The 25,083-nt window shown below is 40.9% G+C and overlaps 1 protein-coding gene across 2 annotated transcripts in view; it reads left to right on the plus strand.

Moving 5' to 3' along the window:
* LOC118397254 (limbic system-associated membrane protein-like) overlaps positions 1–25,083 on the plus strand; it is a 1,147,967-nt gene that overhangs the window by 566,131 nt on the left and 556,753 nt on the right. The gene's annotated exons all lie outside the window — the stretch shown is intronic.

Consider the following 25,083-nt stretch of genomic DNA (forward strand, 5'->3'; position numbering starts at 1 on the left):
ATGTAGGTATAGTCTAAGAAAACAACAAAACCCTCTCCCTACACAATGAAGAGGTTAAGGCTTCTAGTAGAGTGCTTTTTCCATTCTTCTCACCTACCTCCAGAGATCATATATGTGGTGATGTATGGAACATCTTGTTTGAAGTATTTTTGCGGCGGTAAGGGCCTCTGCAGAATATGATGGGTTTTCACAGCCCCAATGTGAGCAAACACTTCACAGTGTAAACCAAAGTTAACCTCTGTGCTTGCTGCAGGTCAAAACAACTACAACACATTCACCATTGACTAATGCTAAAATTACATTCATGTCCAAATGGACTACTTAGACCTTAGGGCGATTCTACACCAGCGCGAAAGGAAAAGGAAAATATTTTTGGTATCTCAGATTGTTCTGGCAATTCTCACATATAAACTTTTGACATGCTTTTAAAATGTGTATCACACAGGACACCAAGGGAGGGAGAGCGGGAGAGAGAGAGAGAGAATTAAAGGGAGCATACTTCACACATTACATCAGATAGGACAGACTGACCCTAGCCCCCTGGCACATAGATACTGGACAGTGTGGTCCTGTCTGACGATACAGCCCCCACACGCCCGGTGGGATATCAACAGACCACCAACTTACTACCCTGAAACAAGGCAAAGTGTAGCCCACAAAGCTCTTCCTCTCCGCACAAGGCCCAGAGCGCACAAAACCAGACAGGGATATCACATCAGTGACTCAACTCACTCAAGTTGAGTAAAGTTTTTCAAAAGTCGGTCACGACGTGATGCACTCCTCCTGGGGACGGCATGGGAGAGCACTAGCAAGCCAGTAACTCAGCCCCCGTAATCGGCTCAGAGGCAGAGAATCCCAGTGGAGAGAGGGGAACCGGCAAAGGTTGCTCGTCACTCCAGTGCCTTGCCGTTCACCTTCGCACTCCTAGACTAGACTACACTCAATCGTAGGACCTACTGAAGAGATGGGTCTTCAGTAAAGATTTAACGGTCGATGAGTGACTTAGCTTTTCTTATCCTATTTCTGATTGCTGATTTTATTATATTTCCGGCCCATTATTTAGTGTCTTGTGTGTAGTTTGTGTCATTTGAATACTACAACAGGCACACAAGGTCGCACGGCACAGCGTTGCTATGAAAAAGGAATAAAGGTGGCTCATTACCACAGCTCCCAAGAGGACTCAGTGGAGGATAAGTGCAGAAAAAGAAAGAAAATACTTTTCATATTGTGTCTGAGCGATACAGTCTAATTACTGGGTGACATTTATATACTGTTAGCTTGAGGAGATAAATATGACATGATTATGTGGCACGTTAATGTCGATCCTTGTCATGTGACATCAATAAACCAAACTGTTTATATATGTAAATTGCCATGTCAGTTTATGTAGCGTTTAACAGAGATATGAGTTGTTCTGAATGCTTAGGCCTATGGCATGTGAGATTATTTGATAGTGTTTTCATGTACCCCACATGAGTAGTCTGAGTAGTCTAACGTTAGCCTATTAGACTATACCCCCTTAGAAGCATCATTTAAGCACGTACTGTAGGTTAGCTGTGTCCCTGAGAATAAGTCCTGAAAATGTAAGCGTGTGATTGGACGCAAATCCACCTTGATACTTTTCCTTTTCCAAGTCTTACAAGCTCACTCGTCTACGCAGCCCTTTCCTGCAGTCAAATGACCCAGTGGCCTCATGGGTAGAATGTTATTAATAGTTTTTGTAATTTCAGAATTAATACAAATATATATTTTTTAATTGCCAAAAAATGTGGTGTTTCTTTTTCAAACAGTTTTGTTATATTTCAGTTGTCTGTGACTTATATAAAGTGTAATATTGGGATGCAAACTCAAACTCTTTTTTTGTAAGCCCATAACCATGTATATGAGGTGTATACTTTTATTTCAAAATAGATTGGTTTTAGACTACCAAGAAACACTCAGTGTGATACTGATTTAGCCCACTGCAGTGAAAGGGTAATGAATCAGTATTACACTTGACTGCTTGTTGAACCCACCTCTACTAGGGGTTTCACTTACTGTGGCCCCATTGGCCCTTACAGCCTCAAATGGTGAGTGTGATTTATGTTCAACATGAAAAGTCAACTTGAAATAACATTTTTGAAGAAAAGTTAGTTAGCTCAACTACATTAATTAAAAACAACATGCAATTTGTACATTTCATTAATTAACAAAAGAATACGAAACAGGACATTTTAATACACCATGCACTGTATATTTGATACAAACATAATATAGTTACCAGACAACAACACACACATATTATGCAATGCCATTACATGCTTAGAATTTCAAAAGTGGAGCAATTTGTTTATATGTATTATAATTTGATCCCCTAAGGAGCACGAGCAGATGTGTTGAACCTGTAGCAAGTAGTATATTATATCTGTCAGCATCCTAAGCTCTTTGTAGTAATATTAATCTCTAGGGTGACTGTGAACAGTGGTTGGAGCTGGAGCCTTGGATTGTGTCAACTGTGAGGATTACATCCAAGTCATATTTCACAAAAAGAGAAGTGTGAAATGCTAATCTCACCAAATGCAGTTTTTCCATAAATCATCCTCGCTATTGGTGGAATAAGATACAGCACGGAAGCGACCTGGCCGTCAGAATGATCCATTTGTGGTGTCAAAGGAAGGAACCCTGAACTCCAGATTAATGGCAGTGACATCAGCTTTAACTCCCCATCATTGGGGACCATTGGACGTCCACTTGAAAGTGTTTGTAGCAGAACCACTGCTTCTGTACGTGGCCCTGCTTATGAATTTCTCTGTAATCTACAGTTGGCTGGTTTATCTGGTGGAGTGATTTAGCGTCATGTGATTTAGATTCACAGTTGGAATCTTTATGTCTGAAATGAGATAAAAATATCCCCTGAGCTACATGTCAGAGAGTGGTACTGTGGCAAGTTGTTGATCATGAATAGTGCTTTTCAGTTGTCTGCACTAGTAATTATCAGGATTTTCTCAACAAAGTTTTGATGATATTTTTTATTTATTTTTTACCTTGGCAAGTCAGTTAAGAACAAATTCTTGTTTTCAATGACGGCCTAGGAACAGTGGGTTAACTGCCTGTTCAGGGGCAGAACGACAGATTTGTACCTTGTCAGCTCAGGGGTTTGAACTTGCAACCTTGCAGTTACTAGTCCAACTCTAACCACTACGCTACCCTGCCGTCCCCTAATCTACACTGCTCAAAAAAATAAAGGGAACACTAAAATAACACATCCTAGATCTGAATGAATGAAATAATCGTATTAAATACTTTTTTCTTTACATAGTTGAATGTGCTGACAACAAAATCACACAAAAATGATCACAATGGAAATCAAATGTATCAACCCATGGAGGTCTGGATTTGGAGTCACACTCAAAATTAAAGTGGAAAACCACACTACAGGCTGATCCAACTTTGATGTAATGTCCTTAAAACAAGTCAAAATGAGGCTCAGTAGTGTGTGTGGCCTCCACGTGCCTGTATGACCTCCCTACAACGCCTGGGCATGGTCTTGATGAGGTGGCGGATGGTCTCCTGAGGGATCTCCTCCCAGACCTGGACTAAAGCATCCTCCAACTGCTGGACAGTCTGTGGTGCAATGTGGCGTTGGTGGATGGAGCGAGACATGATGTCCCAGATGTGCTCAATTGGATTCAGGTCTGGGGAATGGGCGGGCCAGTCCATAGCATCAATTCCTTCCTCTTGCAGGAACTGCTGACACACTCCAGCCACATGAGGTCTAGCATTGTCTTGCATTAGGAGGAACCCAGGGCCAACCGCACCAGCATATGGTCTCACAAGGGGTCTGAGGATCTCATCTCGGTACTTAATGGCAGTCAGGCTACCTCTGGCGAGCACATGGGGGGCTGTGCGGCCCCCAAAGAAATGTCACCCCACACCATGACTGACCCACCGCCAAACCGGTCATGCTGGAGGATGTTGCAGGCAGCAGAACGTTCTCCATGGCATCTCCAGACTCTGTCACGTCTGTCACGTACTCAGTGTGAACCTGCTTTCATCTGTGAAGAGCACAGGGCTCCAGTGGCGAATTTGCCAATCTTGGTGTTCTCTGGCAAATGCCAAACGTCCTGCACGGTGTTGGGCTGTAAGCACAACCCCCACCTGTGGACGTCGGGCCCTCATACCACCCTAATCAAGTCTGTTTCTGACCGTTTGAGCAGACACATGCACATTTGTGGCCTGCTGGAGGTCATTTTGCAGGGCTCTGGCAGTGCTCCTCCTGCTCCTCCTTGCACAAAGGCGGAGGTAGCGGTCCTGCTGCTGGGTTGTTGCCCTGTTACGGCTTCCTCCACGTCTCCTGATGTACTGGCCTGTCTCCTGGTAGAGCCTCCATGCTCTGGACACTACGCTGACAGACACAGCAAACCTTCTTGCCACAGCTCGCATTGATGTCCCATCCTGGATGAGCTGCACTACCTGAGCCACTTGTGTGGGTTGTAGACTCCGTCTCATGCTACCACTAGAGTGAAAGCACCGCCAGCATTCAAAAGTGACCAGAACATCAGCCAGGAAGCATAGGAACTGAGAAGTGGTCTGTGGTCACCACCTGTAGAACCACTCCTTTATTGGGGGTGTCTTGCTAATTGCCTGTAATTTCCACCTGTTGTCTATTCCATTTGCACAATAGCATATGAAATGTATTGTCAATCAGTGTTGCTTCCTAAGTGGACAGTTTGATTTCACAGAAGTGTGATTGACTTGGAGTTACATTGTGTTGTTTAAGTGTTCCCTTTAATTTTTTTTGAGCAGTGTAATATTGTTAATTGTGTTGTGTCTCATATTTCAAATAGGATAATAAATGTGGAGAGAAATCACCAGGACTTTATGTTAGCCTCTTGGTAAATCAATATTTAATACATCCTCAAAGCAGCAGTGTACATCTGTATCATCCCTGACTGTTATGATTATGCTCTCTCTCTCTGCCAACTTGGAATAGGCTAGCCGTCAGTAGTGGAGGAGTGAGAGAGAGACTGAGAAATAGGCTAAATCTTTAGCTTATGAGAGTAAGACCCATCATTTTACTTGGTTCCAGCCTTTCTAGGGAGTTTTTCCTAGCCACCGGGCTTCTACATCTGTATTGCTTGCTCTCTGGGGTTTTAGGCTGGGTTTCTGTATAACCACTTTGTGACGACTGCTGATGTATAAAGGTGCTCTATAAATAAATGTATAAATAAATAAAAACCCGATTCTACTTTTCTTTTCCTAAATGAATATACAGTATGCTACATCTGACATTTATTTAGTGACGCAAGGATATACTGTATGGACTGACCATCCATGAGATCAAAATTGTCGGTTTAACCGTGTGTTGAAGCATGTGTCGAAGCTAACCAGTGTTTGTTTACAGTCGGATTGTTTACAAACAATGTAGTTAAACAAGCTCATGGGTTTTGATGGGATGCAACAGTTATATTCTACCATGTTCAATCAGTGTATATATAATTAATTGAAAAGTCTAATAGTTGATGTGCCAACTCCGGATTTACCTTTTAAATATTTTAATTTGCGAAAATATCTATTAGCTTTAGATTATCCACCATTGTCAACAGGGTAACGATTAATGTCAAGCCTATCACGTCCGGAGATAAACAGTGTCCACATATTTTGTTGTTGTGTATGTAGCTATGTTGCTGTAGAACATTGCTTTTGTGACAAATGACTTGTCTTTGGGCTTTGATGGATCATTATTTCCAAAGTCACTGGCCGCTTTCCGCCTGGCAAATATCCTTACGGAACGTCCTATAGATCACTTTTAACTACTCCCTCCCGTGTAGCCAATAATCCTTCACTGCATGGAGCCCTCTCTCGTTAATAAGTACCTCCAAGGTGTAAGGGGCTTTGTGTACAGGACTGCATCAGTGCAAGAATCTAGCAGTAGGGCAGGGGTACATTAATTTTAGCTTGGTTTGGAACATGAATGAGGTTACAGTTTGATAGGTGCATGCCAATGTAAAGGTCATTCAACATGCTGCTTTGCAAGGTCTTAAAGGCCATTTAATTTAACGAAAATCTACAATTCATAATGTTGTCCCTACCTTGTAATCTGATTAAAGCAATTCAATAATGCTATCCACTGGTGTTTTGATATTGACCCTCAATTATATTTAATTTCAGACTTTAGTAGTCCAATGAAATATGAATGCCTTGCGTGCACTCTGAGTCTCATTTTGGCCTTAGCAGCCCACTGCCACTCAAAGACTCTATTATTGATATGAATACTATAGAATCCCAAGCTATGTGATTCCATGTCACATCCAGATACAGGGCTTCAGTCAGTATGGGAAATGTGCTGTTGTAGCTATAGGGTAACTCTGTTGGCCATGGCAAAATAATGTCCCACATTCAAAGGAGATCTAAGAGAAAACCATGAGTTTCAAACATTAACACAACACATTTACATTTGTCACACTATTATTGTTTCATGTAATTGTCCGATTTCTTTTCTTAAATCCGAGCCATGGAGCCGGCTATTAATCATCCAGTGCACGTTAAAATGTCTTGAATTTATGCAGACAAGCTGTACCAGATCCAGAAGATTGGATTTGACACAAGCTGCAAGGGGAAAGGTAGATAAGGACCATTAAAAGACGTCAACTGCAGCTCTCTGTTGGTCTGTAAAAGAGAGTAATCACCAGGGCTATACAGTATAGTCACATTTCAGTGACCAGCCAAGAGGGAGAGCCATGAGCTACAAGGGACCTCGGTTGGACGCCTGTATCTGAAAGATGTCCACCCAGAATAAAGATGTTGAACAATTCAAATCAGAGGCAAAGTTACATCATTTCATCGGCCTTTGATTCCTCTCTTAGCACGCAATTAATTAACTCTCCATTCATGACTGGTTTATTATTATTTATTTGGATTTTAAAAATGTATTGTACAATCTAATCCTGACCAAAAAAACGTTTTAGTAATACATCTGTACATTGGATTACTTGAACTTTTGCAACAGCTAATGGGGATCCTAATAAAATACCAAATAAATTAGCTCGGCACTAGAAGAGCATGTGTGAAATAAGTCACGAAGCATGCTTCTGAGCCCTTCCAGAAGAACTGTGCTTCGATAACCTCAATATTTATTTAATCATGAAGTCTCTCTTAGATTACAAGGTTCAATCGTGTGAGTGCCAATAAGCAGCTGTCAGTTTGACTATATACTGTAGGTTTGCACATTTTAACAAATACCGTACAATCCTGCTGAATCTCCTGTGAAGCTAAGTAAGATTCAGCTTGGTTAGGAGACACCTTAGAAAAACCAGGTGGGATTTTTTAATCAGCTGGAAGTAGTGTTTGATGGCCAGTAAGGGTCAGGGATTGAGACGCTGGCCTGCAAAAGGTGTTGTCCTTCAAATGAGACGGTTAACCAAAATCCTCTCTAAAGGAACCCCATGACACTTATACCATAGATTAAATGGGAAAGTTACACCTCTTTCCTGTCTAATTTACCAACCTGGTCCCTCACACTGCCATGGTCACCTAATCATCCCTAGCTTCAAATTGGCAGAATCCATTCTCAACTCTCCTCTGTCATAGCTAATGGTCGGTGAGCTTTCTGACACACAATGGGAGTCATGCATCACAGAAGTGGGTGCTACACATTGATGGTGGAAGGGATGAGTTTATAATGGAGTAAAGGGGTTTGAGAACCGCTGAATAGCAGTGTATAAATGCAATACATTGATGAACAGATATGAGGTGTTCGGAATCCTCACATGGTTATTATAGTGTAGTCAAAAATTATTTTTCAGTCAGACATGGTTTCAAATACTTTTTGAAACCTTTCAATTACTTTGAGCATGTCACGCCCTGATCTGTTTCACCTGTCCTCGTGCTTGTCTCCACCCCCCTTTAGGTGTCACCCATCTTCCCCACGTATCCCCTGGGTATTTATACCTGTGTTTTCTGTCTGTCTGGGCCAGTTCGTCTTGTTTGTTCAAGACAACCAGCGCATTGTCAACCTTGACTTCGGCGATGTCATTTACAAAATAGCCTACAAAACTCTAATCAGCAAATTGAAGGTAGTCTATCACAGTGTCATCCGTTTTGTCACCGAAGCCCCATATACTCTCCAACACTGCGACCTGAATGCTCTCGTTGGCTGGCCCTCGCTTCATATTTGTCGCCAAACCCACTGGCTCCAGGTCATCTATAAATCTTTGCTAGGTAAAGCCCTGCCTTATCTAAGCTTACTCGTCACCATAGCAGCACCCACCTGTAGCACACGCTCCAGTAGGTATTTTTCACTGATCACCCCCAAAGCCAACTCCTCCATTGGTCGCCTTTCCTTCCAGTTCTCTGCTGCCAATGACTGGAACGAATTGCAAAAATCACTGATGCTGGAGACTCATTTCTCCCTCACTAACTTTAAGCATCAGCTGTCAGAGCAACTTACAGATCATTGCACCTATACATAGCCCATCTGTAATTAGCCCACCCAACTACCTCCTCCCCATATTCTTATTTATTTTTTGCTCCTTTGCACCCCAGTATCTCTACTTGCACATTCATCTTCTGCATATCTATCACTCCGGTGTTTAATTGGCAAATTGTAATTACTCCGCCACTACGGCCTATTTATTGCCTCACCTCCCTAATCTTACCTCATTTGCACACACTGTATATAGACTTTTCTATTGTGTTATTGACTGTACATTTACTTATTCCATGTGTAACTGTGTTGTTTGTGTAGCACTGCTTTGCTTTATCTTGGCCAAGTCGCAGTTGTAAACTGGCCTACCTGGTAAATAAAGGTGAAATAAAAACATTTGACAAAATAAATATTGCATCAGCCCCTGGTTTTCCCCAGTCTCTCTTTTTCTCGTACTCCTATTTTTTGACCCCTGCCTGTCCTGACCCTGTACCCGCCCGCCCGACCACTCTGCATGTCCCTGACCCCGAGCCTGCCTTGCCGCCCTGTACCTTTGTTCCACCTCTGGATTACCGACCTCTGCCTGACCTGACCCTGAGTCTGCCTGCCATCCTGTACCTTGACCTCTACTCTGGATTGTCAACCCCTTCCTGCCTTGACCTGTTGTTTGCCTGCTCCTGTGGTTACAATAAACATTGCTCCTTCACACAGTCTGCACTTGGGTCTGACCTTGATTCGTGATAGAACGTTTGCTTTAGCCTGCATGGAGTGTCAGATAAGCGTGTTTCTGTTTTATTGGTTCCATTGCGCCAGGCAAGCTCAATCAAAGACAGCTGAACTATTTTAGATGATTTCAAATATTATTTGAACCCAGGTCTGTATTCAATGATATCTATCGTGTAGATTATAGCTCTTTGTCATAGAAAGGGACTTCTGTTTGCAATGAAGCCTCAAAACCCTGTATGTGTACTTTCTGTTGTATTTCTGTTATAAATCACACTGCATAATTAGAAATTATTAGGAAAGGGTGGAATGTTCACTTCAAGAGGAGTGAATTTGGCTTCTGGTTACAATTTAACATGTTGCATATAAAATAGATGCTTCCAATGCTTCAACTGAATTGCCTTTGTCACAGAGTCACACAGCACGGTTCTGGCGGTGATTCACATATCACTGACCCCGACAGTGTCTCTGAAAGTGTCATACATTTGTGATGGGCATATCTCCATTGCTGTGTATGGAGAATGGTTAGAAACAGGAACCAAGACTCCAGTGGTGAGCCTTTAATATTTAAGCTGATGCCACCAAAGGCAGTACATTGAATGCTGGACTGACTATTATTTAATGTCTATTGTTGACTATTATTTGACTCAAGCAAACTGTTTCTTTATTCAACAGTTCAGAGAATATGTGTCATGGCAAGAGTTGATGAATATTTTCTGAACTACATGAAGTGAATGAAAGTGTTGCTATGAATGTCTTCAATAAGTTCACACAGGTTATTTAGTCACAGTGTCACAAGCAGCTATATTCCTTCCATGAATATTCACATTTGAAGGCATTGCTTTTCTGATTCATCTCTAGTATTGTGAAAATACCTTTCTTTCAGTATTTGGATATATTGACATTGGTACACACAATAGTCACAATACAGTGATGTAATGATCCATATCACAATACAATGTGGATCACGGTATCAAAGGACAGATGCAGTGATGGAGGGGCACACATCTTTGGACTCCCTTAGTTCTTCCTCTGAGCAGAACCAACATCTTGACTGACCGTGAAGTCTCTCTCTTTCTCTTCTCTCTCCCTTTGCTCTTCCCCTCACCATCTGCTCAACAGATAATTGCAATGGGCTTCCTTTTTGAGTGACGTGTTGTTCAGTGAAATGTGTTTTGACCAGACCACACCTCTCATCGAGAGCCCTCATTTTGTCTTCTATAGTCTTCCATCAGAGAACAGCAGATTAACCTTGAGCTTTATGGAACAGATACTGTCAACACCACAATTCAACCTCTACCTTCCGGAATCGACTTGGCACACAGCCGAGTCCACCTGTAAAACAAGCTAAGATTGAATTCAAAAGAATGTATTTTGTGACGGAGTGTTCTGAACTGTAGTTGTTTGGTATTAAGGAGAAACATGGAGGAAAGGAAGCCAAGTGAGAGAGGACCAGACCAAGATTTGAACAAAGCGACTCCACATAAGGCAATGGTTGTTGACAATGTTAAGTGTGTAGGCGGTGACATGTGACAGGTTGAAGACTACAAGCCTACTGTATCTCAGGTTGTCATCCCTTTATTCTCAGTCTCTGTGTGACGGCCGAGGAATCATGAAAAGGATGTGACGGCTTGACACAGATCGCACAAAGGAAAGGAAACTCAACCTTGTTTCTTTGTACGTTTTAAAGGCGTAGTTCACTTTTCAAGCTAGGGTGTGGATGAAACGACAACACATTCGGCAAATCAAAACATAATACTAGTTGACTTTCCCTATAAGCTTTTTTAATGAGTACCTGCAGTGAAAACAAGAGCATGACTAGTGTGCAGGGCTAGGTGCAGCCTCTATGATGAACTCTTTATTTACATTTACATTTACATTATAGTTTCTTATTCAGAGCGACTTACAGTTGAGGGGGAGAGTTGAGGAGGAGAGTGCACCTGCTGATTTTCTCCTTACTTAGAGGCTGCATAACACCACCATGCTATAACAGATTCATCTCATCATCAAGCACAAGGCAGAAAATGTTTATGTATACCATTATACATTTAATGGTCCTCCAGATGTCTTCAAATGTAACAGCTCAGCTGGGTGTCAACATGCATCCATGTTCTCGACTGGTGTGTTTGTATCAGACTTTTGTAAAGAGAGTCTTAGGCACACCTGCTAACCATGGTCCTTACTGTGATATGATTGTAGAATGAAATATGTCTGGGAAAAGGAAATGATAGGTTGTGGCCAAAGCTACTTGATAGCTCTGAAGAAATATTTAGCACTTTAGCACTTTGGTACCAATTTATTTCGGGGGGACACAATACGTAACTATTTATGTACACAAAACAACCATGCAAGTGCATTGATTCAACTTATATTTCATTCACTGGACTCCTGTGGAATCGTATGCAATTTACATAATTACAAATTATCACATGAAAAAAAAAAATCTAACTCAGCATGTATTTTCTTTTCTCAACCAGATCACTCTATTCGATATTGCTAGCACAAAAGATCAATTTTCTGAGATAACGTACTTTGCAAAACTACAGTTCATCTTTGAACAAATACACCAACAAAACAGTTTGTAGTGAGAAATGCATTGCCAGGAACAATCACTTTAATATAATATATGGTTGGGGAAGCTACTCTGACTTCTACCACTTCAGATCCTTCTGTAGTGTTATGACCATTCATTCAAAACATATTGTTGTCAACCAAACACGTAAGAATGTTTTCTCATTCACTAAATCATGCCTATGAAGAGGGATAAAAGCCAGAACAACAACGCACGAAGACATACTTGTATGAGAAGTGTAATTCCTCAAGGACAACATCAAGTTGGTGACCCTGACGAGGGTTCAACCGTTGAAATGGAACTGTTTTGATGCAAGGAGGGTCAGGTAATGCCGTCTTGAGGCGTTTCTTTGTGCCAGCACCATGCACAATGTATACATTCCCTTCCAGCTATCGCATAAAGAACGCTTTATATTTGTTGGCCCAGGAAAAGCCATGTCACTAGATAAGGCTGTGTAGGCCGCCACATTTCAAAGTCCACTGCATAAAATACAGGCTCTCTTCTCCTGACAAGGCATTACGTCTCTCCCAAATGGAGTTGTCTGTGGAAATGATTTCCGTTTCACAAAGCTGTATTTCTTGAGGATGCAATAATTCTTGGGCAAAATTGTGTCAGCAGATCTGACAGTGTGGCCGTGGTTTGTTGTGTCGTAACGTTGCAAAGGGAACCACTGGGCTTGGTGCTACCCACATCCACTCAACAATTATACTGACAATGCAAATACCTCATTTTGGCAGCAAATGAATGCCCATAATTCCTTCGGACATAAAGCCGTTTGTGAGTTATCTGTTCTCTCCTGGGATGTAATAATTAGTAAGAGACAGAAACCTAATATTTTGTGCCTCCGAAATGGACTCAATAGCCATTCAGACCAAGCTGATTTATTGCTGGAGAAATCCTGTAGAACTTGTTTTTTCACAAAATGTTCAATAATTGTTTCCTACAGGTCACTATTTAAATGACGCTTACTTGATTGTTGAATTTTTTTTTTCATCTCTTCCCATACTGTTACATACTTTTGAGACCAGAAAGTCAAACTGTGAGATGTACGTACATGATCCTGGCTGTTGTAATGTATGATTGTTTTTATTATCGAAGACGACTAAATTAAAGTGCGGGCAGTAGTAGCTGTAATCATTGAGGCTTATAGTGTGAATATTGCATATTAATTTCCGTGACCTGCTGGATTATCTCCTGGTTGCCCATGGATTGATAAACAATGTGTGGTAACCATTTGACTTAACCGCAAAGCCATGTAAACAGCAGAGATTCATTCCCATGTACTAATATTACTCTCAGCCCCAAAATAATTGCAGATAGTGTACAATGCTCCTACTCCATTTAAGAGATGGCACATGTTTTCATGTGGATGGCAAAGTCCTACAATCTATGAATTTGTGTTTTCCACACCATTTCCTTAATGCACAATAATATAAACATTGTAATAAATGTTGAATTCAGTCAATTTCACATTTCACATTTTGTTGAAACCATGTATTTGTTAGCCTGGTCCCAGATCTGTAGGTCATGCCAAACGGATTGTCATGCTTCCTCCTGGCACCAGAGGGCGGCAGAGACCACCCTAGAGACTTTTATTGGACTCAGGTGTGTCTTATTATTTCATGATTCTGTCCCTGTTAAAAGAGGTGCGTTTTCAGTGGTCTTTTGCAGAAGCTTGAATTCTTTACCGTGTGTGTTTGTTTCCTGAGTGACTTTTCGCGACAGCAGGTCTTCTCGACTCCTTTGGTTACTTGGTATCAGCTCCCATGTCTCTACAGTATATGGTTTTCACTAATGCTTTCCTTAATTGTCCAGTGCTCCCTCCATCTATCAAAAGGGGTCTATGGTTGACAATCCCAGCACTGCTCAATACTACTCAATAGCCATTCAGACCAAGCTGATTTATTGCTGGAGAAATCCTGTAGAACTTGTTTTCTCACAAAATGTTCAATACTTGTTTCCTACAGGTCACTTACCCCATAATAATGAGCTCTCCAGTGAACATGTTTAGCCATGACTTAAAGGTTTCTCTGGTTCTCCTCAGCAGCACTGCAAAGCAACCCCTTGACCTTCATATAGTTCACACCAGGGGAAAACTATCTTAGTCAAACAGTCATCCAACCTGTTGTTTATCTCCTGATCTACTGCCTATTTCCTCTGGGCAGCTCAAGGAGGTTTTCAGACTAGTGATTATGTGATAGCAAAGTTAACTTCACATCAAAGAGGGATTTTAATGTGGATCGAAGTCGACTCAACAGAGGTCTGAGTTTATAGTGTTGGCTGACGATCATAGGTCTTGTTCAGTAATGATAGTTTGACTCTTCAGTGAGTATATGATTGAGTGATGAAATAATACATCCATTGACCTCATTTGACCTTCTATAAACACAAAGTCAGAGCATGTAATATGTAACAGCTAACCAGTTTATTGTTTTTTTTACCTAACATGTTTATAGTATATTAACATGTATTTGGTTACTGTTATAGAGTAAAATACTTCAGTATTTGACAGGCTATATATAACGTCTATACAGGAGAAAGAGCAGATCTTAGACATGTATATCCTATGAAACTGAGGGGGGGTCAGACTAAATATCAGACCTTAAAGCTGAAATCCTTAATGGTGAAACAACCACCTCAGGCTGTAGCTATACTTGATAGTTTATCCACCTTTAGTATTCTGATCATAGAGTTCTGATAATGGAATTCCGAACGCGTCGTGCATCTACGCTTACATTTTAAATGGGTCCACAGTGTGTCCGGATTCCATTTACAGTTGAAGTCGGAAGTTTACACACACTTAGGTTGGCGTCAATAAAACTCATTTTTCAACCACTCCACAAATTTCTTGTTAACAAACTATAGTTTTGGCGAATCGGTTAGGACATCTACTTTGTGCATGACACAAGTAATTTTTCCAACAATTGTTTACAAACAGATTCTTTCACTTATAATTCACTGTATCACAATTCCAGTGGGCCAGAAGTTTACATACACTAAGTTGACTGTGCCTTTAAAAAGCTTGGAAAATTCCAGAAAATGATGTCATGGCATTAGAAGCTTCTGATAGGCTAATTGACAACCGTGAAGCACGGGGGTGGCAGCATCATGTTGTGGGGTTTCTTTGCTGCAGGAGGGACTGGTGCACTTCACAAAATAGATGGTATCATGAGAAGGAAAATTATGTGGATATATTGAAGCAACATCTCAAGACATCAGTCAGGAAGTTAAAGCTTGGTCGCAAATGGGTCTTCCAATTGGACAATGACCCCAAGCATACTTCCAAAGTTGCGGCAAAATAGCTTAACCTTTTTGGGACAGGGGGCAGCATTTTCACTTTTGGATGAATAGCGTGCCCAGAGTGAACTGCCTCCTACTCTGTCCCAAATGCTAATACTGTATATGCATACTATTCTTAGTATTGGATAGAAAACACAAGTTTCTAAAACTGTTTGAATGATGTCTGTGAGTATAACAGAACTCATATGGCAGGCGAAAACCTGAGAAAAATCCAACCATGAAGTGGGAAATCTGAGGTTTGTAGTTTTTCAACTCAGCCCCCATTGAAGACACAGGGTGATATTAGTTATGTTTCACTTCCCAAGGCTTCCACTAGATGTCAAAAGTATTTAGAACCTGTTTTGAGGATTCTACTCTGAGGGGCTCATAAGGGCTCTTTAAGTGAGTGGTCTGGCAGAGTGCCACAGCCTCGGTCTGGCGCGCTCACGTGAAAGGTAGCTACGTTCCACTTCATTTGTACAGACAAAGGAATTGTCCGGTTGGAACATTAATGGATGTTAATGATGTTAAAAACATCCTAAAGATTGATTCTATACTTAGGTTGGCATGTTTCTACGGGCTGTAACGGAACTTTTTGAACTTTTCGTCCGACGTTCAGCGCTTTTGGATTTGTTTACCAAATTCCCTAACAAAAGAAGATATTTGGGCATAACTGATGGACATTATTGTAACGGCTCTCTTCTATCTCCTCCTCTGACGAAGAGGTGGAACAAGGATCGGACCAAAATGCAGCGTGATGATGATTCATGATATATTTTAATAAAGGAAAAACTATACATGCAGAAACTACAAAAATAATGAAATGAAATAATGAAAACCGAAACAGCCCTATCTGGTGCAAACACAAAGACAGGAACAATCACCCACGAAACACTCAAAGAATACGGCTGCCTAAATATGGTTCCTAATCAGAGACAACGAAAACACCTGCCTCTGATTAAGAACCGCCTCAAGGCAACCATAGACTTTCCTAGACAACCCTACTCAGCCACAATCCCAATACCTACTAAAAACCCCAATACAAAAACACACCACAAAATAAACCCATGGCAAACCCTGGCCTGACCAAATAAATGAAGACAAACATACATACTTCGACCAGGGCGTGACAATTATCAAACATATCAAAACATTTATGGTGGAACAGGGATTCCTGGGAGTGCATTCTGATGAAGATCATCAAAGGTAAGTGAATATTTAAAATGCTATTTCTGAGTAATGTTGACTACCCAATATGGTGGGTATCTTTTTGGCTGCTATGTTGTCTAAAGGCTGTACTCAGATTATTGCATGGTTTGCTTTTTGCGTAAAGTTTTTTTGAAATCTGACAGCGGTTGCATTAAGGAGAAGTTTATCTGAAATTCCATGTATAATAGTCGTATCTTTATCAATGTTTATTATGAGTATTTCTGTAAATTGATGTGGCTCTCTGCAAAATCACTGCATGTTTTAGAACTACTGAACGTAACGCGCCAATGTAAACTCAGATTTCTTTTATATAAATATGAACTTTTTCAAACAAAACATACATGTATTGTGTAACATGAAGTCCTATGAGTGTAATCTGATGAAGGTAATCAAAGGTTAGTGATTCATTTTATCTCTATTTCTGCTTTTTGTGACTCTTTGGCTGTAAGAAATGGCTGTGTTTTTCTGTGGCTTGGTGATGACCTAACAAAATCGTTTGTGGTGCTTTCGCTGTAAACTCTTTTGGAAATCAGACACTGTGGCTGGATTAACGAGAATTTTATCATGACAATTGTGTAAAATACTTGTATGCTTGAGGAATTTTAATTATGAGATTTTTGTTGTTTTGAATTTGGCGCCCTGCACTTTCACTGGCTGTTGCGGAACCCCAGTCCTAGACAGGTTAAGGACCACAAAGTCAAGGTATTGGAGTGGCCATCACAAAGCCCTGATCTCAATCTCATAGAAAACTTGTGGGCAGAACTGAAAAGCAAGTGCGAGCAAGGAGACATACAAACCTGACTCAGTTAAACCAGCTCTGTCAGAAGGAATAGAAGCAATTTGAGTCCTAATTCAATGGATACTGTAATGACATTGAATAGAAAACTACAAAACCAAACAAATAACTACTTCCTGAATGGATTTTTCTCAGGTTTTCGCCGGCCAAATCAGTTCTGTTATACTCACAGACACTATTTTAACAGTTTTGGAAACCTTAGAGTGTTTCTATCCAAATCTACCAGTTATATGCATATCATATCTTCTGGACCCGAGTAGCAGGCAGTTTAATTTGGGCATGCTTTTCATCCAAAATTCAGAATGCTGCCCCCTACCCTTGAAAAGTTTTAATAACAAAATCCTATTTTCAATGACGGTCTAAGAACAGTGGGTTAACTGCCTTGTTCAGGGGCAGAAAGACATATTTTTACCTTGTCAGCTTGGGGATTCAATCTTGCAACCTTTCGGTTTCTCATCCAACGCGCTAACCACTAGGCTACCTGCTGCCCCAAGTTAAAGTGTAATGTTAGCTAGCTACTGAATGTTAGCTTGCTGGCTCGCTAGCTAAGGTTGTGATGTGTGATCTGTGTAGTAATATTATTAGTATCTCAGAAAACCATTTTCATTGATAGTTATAGCCTAATGTTAGCTAGCTAGCTAACATTGAACCTAGTTGGTTAGCTTTAGCTACCTGCATATTCATACTACAGCATTTCATACATGGCGGCAAGCTATGACAATCTGTTCGTACTTTAGCCATGGGTTGGGATTATGGTTCATTGTTTAGCTAGCTAGCTAGCTAGCTACATTTCTAAACAAAAGACTCCACTTCACCAGATGGTTACATTACCCATCAAGTTAGCAGGCCACATATTGTATTTCATTAACATTTACACAATAGTGACCCATCCACTTAGCTAGATGTGGGGGGTGGTTATAGCATTTCTTTCACATGACCCATCACCTAATAATAATATTTAAAACATATTTTTATTTGGACAAAAATATATGCAAATATGCAAGTAGTGATTTCACTGTTAAAACTTCTTAGGGCTGAGATCCCGCTAACGGGATCGATATTACAACAGCAAGTGAAAGTGCAGAGCGCCAAATTCAAAACAACAGAAATCCCATAATTAAAATTCCTCAAACATACAAGTATTTCAGACCATTTTAAAGATACACTTCTTGTTAATCCCTCCACAGTGTCTGATTTCAAATAGGCTTTACGGCGAATGCACCACAAACGATTATGTGAGGTTAGAGCCAAGTCATAGAAAAACACAGCCATTTTTTCCAGCCAAAGAGAGGAGTCACAAAAAGCAGAAATAGAGATAGAATTAATCACTAACCTTTGATCTTCATCAGATGACACTCATAGGACTTCATGTTACACAATACATGTATGTTTTGTTCAATAAAGTTCATATTTATATTTAAAAATCTCAGTATACATTGGCGCGTTATGTTCAGTAGTTCCAAAACATCTGGGGATTTTGCAGAGAGCCACATCAATTTACAGAAATACTCATCATAAATGTTGATGAAAATACAAGTGTTATACATGGAACTTTAGATAAACTTCTCCTTAAATAAAGGTTACATTAAAAAACAATGCTGAATAGGTGTAGGCAAAGAAGACCTAGGTGACCCTAACATTCAAGGGTCATTTTCTCAAAAGTGGGGTTACAAGTTTATCAACTTTCAAAGCAGAAGTACTTTCCCATTGTTCTTCAACTACAGTATAAGATACATCATTTTGTAGCTGAGTATTTACTTTTATCCAATATAAAAAAAAATATTTAAAATGTTGCTACATAAGACTGTATTTGCTCGAATTCGGTCGGTGAGAAATATGCTCCACTTAATTAAGTGGTATTAGGTATGTTCTTTGTGTTATTCTGAGTTATGAGCTATGTTCTTTTGTCAATGGGGTTTATGTCTGAACCATTATCGCTTCTCTTTTCTAAAGATCCCATTATAACAGAGAAAACTGACCATTTCTATTCTGTGGAGCACTGCGGCAGCAGAATAGGTTGCAGCCATTTAAAATAGTGTCTTAACTGTCTTAAATCACTCGGCCTCTTTGAAATGGTACACTATCCCTTAGCTTTTCAAGCTGCACCACCATCTTCTCCCAGAAGCCTACGAGAACGCCCAGAGGTCTCCATCTGTGTTCTCTATGCCTCAGCCCTGTTTACTCTGCAAAATATTTATTCTAGGAACTGCCTTTGAATTGTTTTATTAGATTGCAGTGGTAGATGTGAAAGACTCAGGTTTAGTTCTGACAACACATGGGACTTGCCTCTGTTGTTCCTGTTAGCTAGCTAGCTTCCCACTAATCCGATGATGAGAGTGAATGTGAGACAGAATGTGACTGCTCTGGAGGAAGTGTGAGAGCACGGTTGATATTGACAGAATCAAAGCACATGATTTGCATTCGATAGATGTTAAAGTGAACAGTCTAAGAGTGCTTGTGGCATACACACAATTTATTTCATATTATACTGTGTTGGAATATTGATAGATCAATGAAATCCAGATTAATCTGTGTTATATTGTTTGAATTTCTGCAGCTGGTTCAGGTGGAAATGTATTTGTATACACAGTACCTTCGGAAAGTATTCAGACCCCTTGACTTTTCTCATCAATCTACAAACAATACACCATAATGACAAGCAAAAATTTGTTTTTAGACATGTTTGCAAATGTATTTAAAAAAACTGAAACATCACATTTAGATAAGTAGTCAGACCCTTTACTCAGTACTTTGTTGAAGCACCTTTTGCAGCGATTACAGCCTCGAGTCTTGTTGAGCATGACGCTACAAGCATGGCACACTTGTATTTGGAGAGTTTCTCCCATTCTTCTCTGTAGATCCTCTCAAGCTCTGTCAGGTTGGATGGGGAGTACTGTTGCACAGCTATTTTCAGGTCTCTCCACACTCTTGCGTTGTCTTGGCAGTGTGCTTTGGGTTGTTCTCCTGTTGGAAGGTGAACCTTCTCCCCAGTCTGAGGTCCTGAACGCTCTGGAGCAGGTTTTCATCAAGGATCTCTCTGTACTTTGCTCCGCTCATCTTTGCCTCAATCCTGACTAGTCTCCCAGTCCCTGCCACCATGCTTCATCATAGGGATGGTGCCAAGTTTCCTCCAGACGTGACACTTGGCATTCAGGCCAAAGAGTTCAATCTTGGTTTCAGACCAGAGAATCTTGTTTCTCATGGTTTGAGTGTCTTTAGGTGCCTTTCGGCAAACTCAAACTGGGCTGTAATGTGCCGTTTACTGAGGTGTGGCTTCCGTCTGGCCACTCTAGCATAAAAGCCTGATTGGTGGAGTGATGCGGAGATGCTTGTCCTTCTAGAAATTTCTCCCATCTCACCAGAAGAACTCTGGAGCTCTGTCAGAGTGTCTTTTGGGCTCTTGGTCACCTCCCTTACCAAGGCCCTTCTTCCCCCGTTTGCTCAGTTTGGCACGGCGGCCAGTTCTAGGAAAAGTCTAGCTGGTTCCAAACTTTTCAAATTTAAGATTGATGGAGGCCACTGTGTTTTTGGGGACCTTTAATGCTGCAGAAATGATTTGGTACTCTTCCCCAGAGTTGTGCCTCGACACAATGCTGTCTCGGAGCTCTACGGACAAGTCCTTTGACCTCATGGCTTGGTTTTTGCTTTGACATGCACTGTCAACTGTTGGACCTTATATAGACAAGTGTGTGCATTTCCAAAAAATTGACTCCAATCAAGTTGTAGAAACATCTCAAGGATGATCGATGGAAATAGGATGCACCTAAACTCAATTTCGAGTCTCATAGCAAAGGGTCTGAATTCTTATGTAAATAAGGTGTTTCTGTTTTTTATTTGTAATTATTTTGAAAAATAGTCTAAACCTGTTTTCGCTTTGTCGAGTGTCACAGCCAACGGCCGCTGATGTTTGATTTTGTAAATAAAAAATGAATCAGCCCCCCCAAAAAGCTATGTCCTGCTCCTTCCCTGACTTTTCCTAATTGTTTGTATTTTACACTGCTCATTTGTCAGAATTTTGAAATCACAAAAAGAAAAGTATTTAGAGACCTTTTTTTTACCAGGTTTTCTTTTCACACCTTTTCTTAACTTAACCTGCCAAGACAATGTGCTGTAGGACGTTGGTACCCATCCAGGTGCTAATGCGTCTTCCTCTCCTCACTGAATGGATGACAAATGGATGAATGGGCAATACTTGTGCACCTTACTTATTAACAATTCAATTTCAATTAGGCCTAACTGAACGATGAGGGTGGAGAGATTTGATTTGGAAAGACAATAGTGTGATGATGAGTTTGTGCTATGCCTACATATCAGTAGCAAATCATTTGACTGCTCGCCTTTGGGGGTTGATACCATTCTCTTTTACATTTTACTTTGTAAAGAGAAGCTGTTATGGGCCTGTTTTATTTACTAAAACTCTATGACGAGTAAAATGAATTGTAAAAAAATACGAAAACATGCTACACGTTGCAGTAGGTTTTTAGAATAATGCAAATCATATCCTTGACTCAATCCAGCGAAGCAAATGATTTGAGCCCACTGAAGGAATGACAAATGGATGGAATGGGCGATAATTGTGCAAGTTACTTCACAATCAAATTTAAATTAGGCCTAACTGAATGGTGAGGGTGAAGAGGTTGATTTATTTTCGAACATCAATAGTGTGACGATGAGCTTGTTGTGCAGTGCACGCCGTCTCGCTCGCCAGGTTTACGGTGTATCCTCCCACACATTGGTATGGCTGGCTTCCAATCCAATTTGATGAGTGAGTAACAAAAGAAGCCAGTCAGCCAGCCCATCCAAACCACACCTGAACTGTACCGGAACTAATTTCACCAGCAATAATAGTTAACCTATAGACAAGATTAAATTGACAATCTGATAAGTGACAATATTAGGCCTATCAGTTGTCAAATTGTACATGAAGAGATGGGCGCTTGTAATTTACAAATGCATGGAAATGAGCATCACCTTAATTAACAAATTCTCTTTCAGAGTCCCATGCAGGTAAAACATTTAGATTTCTATATAAACTCAGAAAAAAATAAACATTCTCTCACTTAACTGCGTTTATTTTCAGCAAACTTAACATGTGTACATGTTTGTATGAACGTAACAAGATTCCTCAATTGAGATATGAACTGAACAAGTTCCACAGACATGTTACAAACAGAAATGGAATAATGTGTCCCTGAACAAAGGGGGGGTTCAAAATCAAAGTAACAGTCAGTATCTGGTGTGGCCACCAGCTGCATTAAGTTCTATAGTGCTTCTCCTCCTCATGGACTGCACCAGATTTGTCAGTTCTTGCTGTAAGATGTTACCCCACTCTTCCACCAAGGCACCTGCAAGTCCCCGGACATTTCTGCGGGGAATGGCCCTAGCCCTCACCCTCCGATCCAACAGGTTCCAGACGTGCTCAATGGGATTGAGATTTGGGCTCTTCGCTGGCCATGGCAGAACACTGACATTCCTGTCTTGCAGGAAATCAGGCACAGAACGAGCAGTATGGCTGGTGGCATTGTCACCCTGGAGGGTCATGTCAGGATGAGCCTGCAGGAAGGGTACCACATGAGGGTGGAGGATGTCTTCCCTGTAACACACAGCGTACAGCTCAGTCCGATGATGCTGTGACACATCGCCCCAGACCATGACGAACCCTCCACCTCCAAATCGATCCCGCTCCAGAGTACAGGCCTCGGTGTAACGCTCATTCCTTCGACGATAAACGCGAATCCGACATTCACCCCTGGTGAGACAAAACTGCAACTCGTCAGTGATGAGCACTTTGTGCCAGTCCTGTCTGGTGCAGCGATGGTGGATTTGTGCCAATACGTGACGTTGTTGCCAGTGATGCCTGGTGAGGACCTGCCTTACAACAGGCCTACAAGCCCTCAGTCCCGCCTCCCTAAGCCTATTGCGGACAGTCTAAGCACTGATGGAGGGTTGTGCGTTCCTTGTTTAACTCGGGCAGTTGTTGTTGCCATCCTGTACCAGTCCCGCAGGTGTGATGTTCGGATGTACCGATCCTGTGCCGATGTTGTTACATGTGGTCTGCCACTGCGAGGACGATCAGCTGTCCATCCTGTCTCCCTGTAGCGCTGTCTTAGGCATCTCACAGTACGGACATTGCAATGTATTGCCCTGGCCACATCTGCAGTCCTCATGCCTCCTTGCAGCATGCCGAAGGCACGTTCACGCAGATGAGCAGGGACCCTGGGCATCTTTCTTTTAGTGTTTTTCAGAGTCAGTAGAAAGATCTCTTTAGTGTCCTAAGTTTTCATACCTGTGACCTTAATTGCCTACCGTCTGTAAGCTGTTAATGTCTTAATGACCATTCCAGAGGTGCATGTTCATTAATTGTTTATGGTTCATTGAACAAGCATGGGAAACAGTGTTTAAACCCTTTACAATAAAATTCTGTGAAGTTATTTGGATTTTTATGAATTATCTTTGAAAGACAGGGTCCTTTTTTTTGCTGAGTTTAGTATCATAAAGAGCATACTTTGCAGTCTATTACACTAACCTTTGTCAAATAACTATCATAATTCAAGAGGTGCAGCTCTATTTTCAAATTTAACTTTTTCCAAGAATATCCTTGCTCTCCATGCATTCAGCAAATGAACACTCGCGCAGCAGCATTGCTCTGGCTACTAAGCAAAAACTAGTAACATAATAACATTTGAATTTGCTATTTATTTATGCAATTCAGCCTTTACAATTGTTGATGCACTGGTGCTTTTGTTTAGGGAAAAGCAAATAATTTCACCTGTGCACCTGGCTGGTTATATTATTATTATATTTTTCGTTTAAAAAAAGAAGCTGTAACTGGACTTTATAAATTACTATAACTTTTACTAATCGAATCTACAAATACATTTTATCAAATGGATTACACTAATGTTTTTATTGTAAAGGAAACTCAAATAGGCTATGTTTTTATCTAGGACTATGTAGAATTATACAAAACATATCCTTGACTATCTAAACAAATATCTATTTATTACGCACTATTTATCAAGAGTTGTTTGCTTTTTACGTACCTTGTGGGTTGACATGGATCTGATGCATATGCTAAATGGGCCACCCAGCAACGTTCTCTAGCGGGGTACTTGAAGGCTTAAAGACAAGGCAGTTCTAGTGTTAATTGTCTGGAGGTCCATTTCTAAAAAAGGATTCACTCTGCAAGTGGAAAAGTATTTTCCAGTGTCTTGTTTAGCCTGGGAGAGCATGGTGCCTCAATCGAAACCACCCTCATGAATAATCATATCAGTACACGAGTGATGAACAGGCTGAGCCAATCTAATGCAGACTGATTCGTTCACAAAAATATTTTTAATTCCACTGATCAATCCTTTTCATCACATGCAGGCAGAGTGCGACCTTTTACCCCCAGTTGGCATCGGTACGGTTGGACTTGGAAAATGAGGAGATCTGGGGAACTGGTTCTCTTTGTGTGGAAGCGGCAGATTCATTAGTATGCCACGAAGGCCTGGTGTTGCAGGTGTTCTTGATGTGTGCCGCTTATTAGATACACGTACAGGCCATTCCACCGGCAGCGTTCGTCCAGGAGTAGTGTACCAATTTGGAGCCCATTTGTCACCATGCTGTTCCAAACATTAGGGAATCATTGATGCTCTGTTAGGGCTTTGTGTATGGGGAGATTGGATGAGATGTAAACCCACTCTCTTGGTAATTGTTGGGAAGGCGTGGCAAAGGACATTTTATTGGAAACACTCTACTAAGGGTTTAAAATGTACAATACATCTAATCAGTTTTGATTACCACACAGAGTTGGTTGAACCAGGTTTTACACTTAATTAGTTACATAATGATCGAAACATTTCATTGCAATTGGACTCCTCCAGTGGTAGAAAAAGCACCCAATTGTCATACTTGAGTAAAAGTAAAGACACCTTAATAGAAAATGACAAGTAAAAGTAAGAAGTCCCTCCCATGAAAGTGATATACCTGTAAGAGTCGTGGGAGAAACGCTGGTGGAGCAGAGTGGGGATTCAGTATGGATGCATACCATGTAATGAGAAAGGTGCCGGAAGAGCTTCAATGGCCAATGTTTGAATGCGTTTTCTGTAAATATAT

This window comes from Oncorhynchus keta, chromosome 18 (genome assembly GCF_023373465.1).
Source record: "Oncorhynchus keta strain PuntledgeMale-10-30-2019 chromosome 18, Oket_V2, whole genome shotgun sequence".
NCBI classification, from domain to species: domain Eukaryota; kingdom Metazoa; phylum Chordata; class Actinopteri; order Salmoniformes; family Salmonidae; genus Oncorhynchus; species Oncorhynchus keta.